This window comes from Nicotiana tabacum, chromosome 19 (assembly GCF_000715075.1).
Source record: "Nicotiana tabacum cultivar K326 chromosome 19, ASM71507v2, whole genome shotgun sequence".
In the NCBI taxonomy this organism is placed as follows: Eukaryota; Viridiplantae; Streptophyta; class Magnoliopsida; order Solanales; family Solanaceae; genus Nicotiana; species Nicotiana tabacum.
The window spans coordinates 99,994,940-100,001,693 of record NC_134098.1 but is presented as its reverse complement, the minus strand read 5'-3'; positions in this window follow the sequence as shown (position 1 = coordinate 100,001,693).

Below are 6,754 nucleotides of genomic sequence, written 5' to 3'. Positions count from 1 at the left end.
TGGGGGAATGTCACGACCCAAAATCCAAAAAAAGGTCGTGATGGCGCCGGACACCACTGTCAGGCAAGCCAGCCATAATCAATTAACTTAATTACCCATTTTAGTTTTTTTGAAATAAAAATTTATTTAATAAAATTGTAGAGATAAAACTCATAGAGTAAATGATAAATATTTTTGCAGCTAAATTTCTAAATAATTCACAACCATTCCCAAAACCCGGTATCACAAGTGCATGAGCATTTACTAGTGAATTAAAATAAAATACAGCATCTGTCCAGAATACAAATAGACAGAAAAATATAATAACTCTGAAAGAGACTCTGTTAGCTGCGGATCATAATATAGAATACAACTCACCCATGTCCCCACAATTATTAACCACACCTCTGTGCCCCCAAGGCCGCTATACATATATGTACCTGCATAATAAAATGTGCAGCAAGTGCAGTATGAGTACGAAAATAACGTGTACCCGGTAAGTATCAAGCCTAATCTCGAAGTGGTAGAGACGAGATAGCCGACTTTGATACTCACTATGGGTCAATAATAATAATTAGAATAAATTATAATTATTCAAATCAGCATGGTTCAGAGAGTTAACAATAATTTTATTCAATTAGTAGAAATAATAAGAATCCTTCAAATGCAACAATTTTCCAATTTATTAAAATCATGCAATTTCAATAAAACTTCCAATTTATCAAATAGCTTTACAAGCTGCAATTCAATTTCAATAAACTTTTAATTTATCAATTAGTCTCATTTACAGGAATAACAATAATTCCTTAACAAGCAGGAATAATAATTCATTAAATTTCAAAGATTTTCAATTTATCAATTAGTTTCGCAAGCTGAAATAAACTATTAAGGTATCGTGTGATTATTATTATTAAGCACGATTTCTGCCGAGGACGTACGGCCCGATCCAGAGTGTCGTGTACACTGCCGAGGGACGAGCGACGCGATCCATAGATGCATCTATCCTGCCGAGGCGTTCGGCACGCTCCACAAGAAAGGAGGACATTTTCTTATATACTTCTAGAAGGAGAGTATATTTATTATAGGATAAATTCGGGAGGAAGAACAATTTCTTTTGACAATTAATTAATTTAAACAGAAAATCAAACATATGAGATTTCCATCCTTTAATATTTCTATCTAACAATTCACAATATATTCATACATACATATCAATTAATATTAATTAAACAAAGAATGCAATTTACACAAGTAATTCATGCTTTGAGTCCTAAACTACCCAGACTTTAGCATTAATAGTAGCTACGCACGGACTCTCGTCACCTCGTGCGTACGTAGCCCCCACAATTAGCAATAATTATTTAATTTAATCCCTATGGGGTAATTTCCCCCTCACAAGATTAGACAAGAGACTTACCTCGTCTCAAAGTCCACTTTCCGATTACCACGTCGCGTTGAATTCTCGATTCGACGCCAAAAAATCCGAAACTATCCAAATATTATACAAAATAATTAATATATGCTAAATGATTCGAAATTTATCTATTAAATAAATTACCTTATACAAAATGGTAAAATTCCTAAAATTCACCCCGGGCCCACGTGCTCGGATTTTGGAAATTTTAGGATGAAAACGTTACCCATAATCTCAAGAACTTAAATATATAATTTCTACCCAATTCCATAACTATTTTCGTGGTCAAAATCTCATTTTTATAAAAATCTAGGTTTTTCACCTAAACCCTTGATTTCTAAGATTTACTAGTTATAATCTACCCATAATCTATGTATTTAACTCAAAGGGTGTAGAATTAACTTACCTCCAAGTTGTTAGTTGAAATCCCCCTCTCAAAAGCTCTGAAATCTCCCGAAAATAGAGGAAAAATGGGCTCAAAATGTCTGAGCCCCGATTTTTAATCATTCGGCCCAACAGTGATTTTCGCACCTGCGGAAGAGGTACCGCACCTGTGGAAAAGCCTCGCAGGTGCGAGTTTTCCCTCGCCTGCCAAGCCTCCCATCTGCAAAAAATGCTCGCACCTCCGCATTCGCAGGTGCGCCCGAGATTCCGCACCTTCGATGGCAGACCTCCCCTTCTCTTTTTCGCTTCTGCGCATAAACCTCGCATCTGCGAGAGTCGCACCTGCGGCTGTCCAAGCACAGGTGCGAACGTACCAGAAGCAGAAGGCTTCAGCTCTTCTTCAAAATTTCAAAATTGATCCGAGTCTCGTCCGGTTAACACTCGGGGCCTCCGGGGCTCCGCCCGAACATACCAACAGGTTTGAAATCATAAAACGGACTCACTCGAACTCACAAAACGTGTAAAAGAATATCAAATCTAAGAATCATACCCCAAATCAAATTGATTCAAACTTAAAATTTTTAAGTTCTTTAATTTACTTCCAATACGCCGAAACATACTTAAACTATTCGGAATGACACGAAAATTTGTGTGCAAGTCTTAAATCACTATACGAAACTATTCCCAAACTCGAAATTCCAAACGGACTTCAATTACTCAAAATCCTACTGCAAACCAAATTTAAAGAATTTTAAACCTTCAAATAGTTGATTTTTACTATTAAGCGTCAAAACGCTCCCGGGTTATCAAAACCCGATTCGGACATACGCCAAAGTCCAAAATTATCATACGAACCTATTGGAACTATCAAATCCCGATTCCGAGGTCGTTTTCTCAAAATGTTGACCGAAGTCAAACTTGGCCTTTTAAGGTTAACTTAAGGAACCAAGTGTTTCGATTTCAACCCAAACACATCCAAATCTCGAACCAACCATCCCCACAAGTTATAAATAATTAAAACACATTCGAGAAGTTTTATTTAGGGGAATGGAATTCTAACAGTCAAAACGACCAGTTGGGCCGTTACAGGGATCTCCTGAGGTACCGCCTTGTAGTCCCAAAAGTAAATGCGCAGGGGCATCTCCCGAGGTACCGCCTCATAGTCCTAAAAGTAAATGTGTAGGGGGATCTCCCGAGGTACCGCCTCGTAGTCCCAAAAGTAAACACACACCTCAAATCCGATGAATACAACAATTAACAACAATAATTCTACAGTTAAGACTGATACATATCAAGGAAAAATAGGAAATCAACTAGGCATGTTGTACATATTTCAAATAAGCATTTAAGACACGTAGACATGCGATATTAGGATAAAACAGGACAACTACACATGCTATTATAACTTAATTAAGATGTAACAGGTTACTACTTAGTAAAACCGGATTTTTACAACAATTAGCATGTGTGCGCACTCGTCACCTCGCGTGCACGGCGCTCACATATCACATAAGTATCACAACAATACCAAATCTTAAGGGAATTTTCCCCACATAAGGTTACGCAAGCCACTTAGCTCGAGCCAAGATTAATCAATCAACAAGAATGCCTTTTTCTCGACTTTCCGACTCCAAATGGCCCAAATCTAGCCAAAAATAATCACATACTATAAATACAACTATAATAAACTAATCTAATTAATGAAATTAAGACTTTAACAAGAATTTCAAAAATCGCCCCAAAAAGTTGACCCGGGCCCACGTCTCGAAATCGAGGAAAAGTCATAAAATATGAATACCCATTCAACCACGAGTCCACCCATACCAAAATTACTCAAATCCGATACCAAAACTTCAATTAAAACCTAAAGATTCGGTTGAAAAACTTTCCAACTTTCCCCCCAATGTTCTCAACCCAAACCCGTAATTAAAAGATGAAATTAACGATAGATTAGTAGAATATAACCATAAATGAGTTAAGAATCATTACCCAATAGCTTCCTCTAAAAATCCCTCAAATTATCGCCTAAATCCGAACTCTCAAAGTCCCAAAGTGAAAATGAGATCAAACCTTCATAATTTCCCCTTTTCTGCCTAGTGATCTCGCTTCTGAGAGGAATCCACCGCATCTGCGAAAAAACCATCGCAGTTGCGGACTTAACTTAAGTCCTCAAAAATCACTTATGCGATCAAGAGTCGTTTCTGCGTGCCCGTTTCAACGTTCCTTTCACCGCTCCTGCGAGTCCATTTCTGTGAGACTCTGACCGCTTCTGCGGTCCCAGCTGGGTATGCCCATAATCTCTTCTGCGGCTCGATGGCCACTTCTGCGGTCCCGCTTAACCACCCGAAATCAACCCGAGGCCCCTGGGACCTCAACCAAACATACCAACAAGTCCTAAAATATCATACGAACTTAGTCTAGCCCTCAAATCACATCAAACAATAACAAAAACACGAATCACACTCCAATTCAAACTTAATGAACTTGAAACTTCTACAATCGATGCCGAAACCTATCAAATCACGTCCGATTGGCCTCAAATTTTGCACACAAGTCATATTCGACATTACAGACCTACTCCAACTTCCGAAATCGGAATCCGACCCCGATATCAAAAAGTCCGCTCCCGTTAAAACTTCTCAAAAATTCAACTTTCGCCATTTCAAGCCTAATTCAGCTACTGACCTCCAAATCACAATCCAGACACGCTTCTAAGTCTAAAATCACCCAACGGAGCTAACAGAACCAACGAAACTCCATTACGGAGTCGTCTTCACACAGTTCCAATCACAGTCAAAATTCTAGAACTTAAGCTTCCGTTTTAGGGACTAAGTGTCCCATTTCGCTCCAAAACCAAAAACAAATCCTCCCGGCAAGTCACATAAGCATAAGATTATACAGGGAAAGAAGTAAATAGGGGATCGGGGATAATACTCTCAAAATAACTTGCCGGGTCGTTACATCCTCCCCCTCTTAAAACAATCGTTCGTCCTCGAACGAGCATAGATACATACCTGAAGTGGTGAAAAAATGAGGACAACTGCTGCGCATATCATGCTCGGTCTCCCAAGTCGCCTCCTCGACCGGATGACCCCTCCATTGAACTTTCACTGAAGCAATATTCTTTGACCTCAACTTTCGAACCCGCTTGTCCAAAATGGCCACTGGCTCCTCAACATAAGATAGATCATTGTCGAACTGGACTAAGCTGAAGTCTAACACATGAGACTGATCGCCGTGATACTTCCGGAGCATGAAAACATGGAACACTGGATGAACTGCAGAGAGACTAGGTGGCAGTGCAAGCCTGTAAGCCACCTCTCCAACCCTCTCAAGAATCTTAAAAGGTCTGATATACCTAGGGCTCAACTTGCCTTTCTTTCTGAACCTCATAACACCCTCCATGGGCGAAACCCGGATCAAGACCCGCTCCCCAACCATGAATGCAACGTCGCGAACCTTCTGATTTGCATAACTCTTCTGCCTGGACTGGGCTGTACGAAGTCGATCCTGAATCAATTTAACCTTTTCGAAAGCATCCTGAACCAAATTTGTACCCAATAGTCTAGCCTCACCCGGCTCAAACCAACCCACTGGAGACCGACACCGTATACCATACAAAGCCTCATACGGTGCCATCTGAATGCTCGACTGATAACTGTTATTGTAGGCAAACTCCGCAAGTGGCAAGAACTGATCCCAAGCACCCCCAAAATCAATCACACACGCACGAAGCATATCCTCTGATATCTGAATAGTGCGCTCGGACTGTCCGTCCGTCTGAGGGTGAAATGTTATGCTCAACTCAACCCGAGTACCTAACTCATGTTGTACGGCCCTCCAGAACCGCGATGTGAACTGTGTACCCTGGTCAGAGATGATAGATACCGGCACGCCATGAAGCCTGACAATCTCGCGAAAAATAAACTCGAGCCAACTGCTCGAAAGAATAAGTAGTCATCACGGGAATGAAATGAGTTGACTTAGTCAGCCTATCCACAATCACCCAAACTGCACCAAACTTCCGCTGAATCCGTGGAAACCCAACAACAAAATTCATAGTGATCCGCTCCCATTTCCACTCCGGAATCTCTAACTTCTAAAGCAACCCACCTATCTGTTGATTCTCATACTTCACCTATTGATAATTTAGACATCGAGCTACGTATCCCACTATGTAATTCTTCATTCTCCTCCACCAATAATGCTACCTCAAGTCCTGATACATCTTCGCGACACCCGGATGAATGGAGTACCGCGAACTGTGAGCGTCCTGGAGAATCAACTCACGCAATCCATCTACATTGGGCACACATAGCCTGCCTTGCATCCTCAATACACCATTATCTCCAATAGTGACCTCCTTAGCATCACCGTGCTAAACCGTGTCCTTAAGGACAAGCAGATGGGGGTCATCATACTGACGCTCCCTGATACGATCAAAAAGAGAAAAATGAGAAACCACACAAGCCAAAACTTGACTCGGCTTAGAAATATCCAATCTAACAAACTGATTGGCCAAAGCCTGAACATCCAATGCCAATGGCCTCTCTGCTGCTGGTAGATTTCTAGGCTCCCCAAACTCTTCGCCCTGCAACTCAAGGCATCTGCCACCATATTGGCCTTCCCGGGATGGTATAAAATAATGATATCATAATCCTTAAGTAGCTTTAACCACCTCCGCTGATGCAAGTTAAGATCCTTCTGTTTGAACAGATGCTGTAGACTCCGGTGATCGGTGTAGATCTCACAAGGAACACCGTAAAAATAGTGCCGCCAAATCTTCAAGGCGTTAACAATAGCTGCTAACTCAAGGTCGTGGACATGATAGTTCTTCTCATGCACCTTCAACTGTCTAGACGATTAAGCAATTACTGTACCATCCTGCATCAACACCACGCCGAGAGTAATCCGCGACGCATCACAATATACAGTATAAGACCCCGAACCTGTAGGCAATACTAATATTGGGGTTGT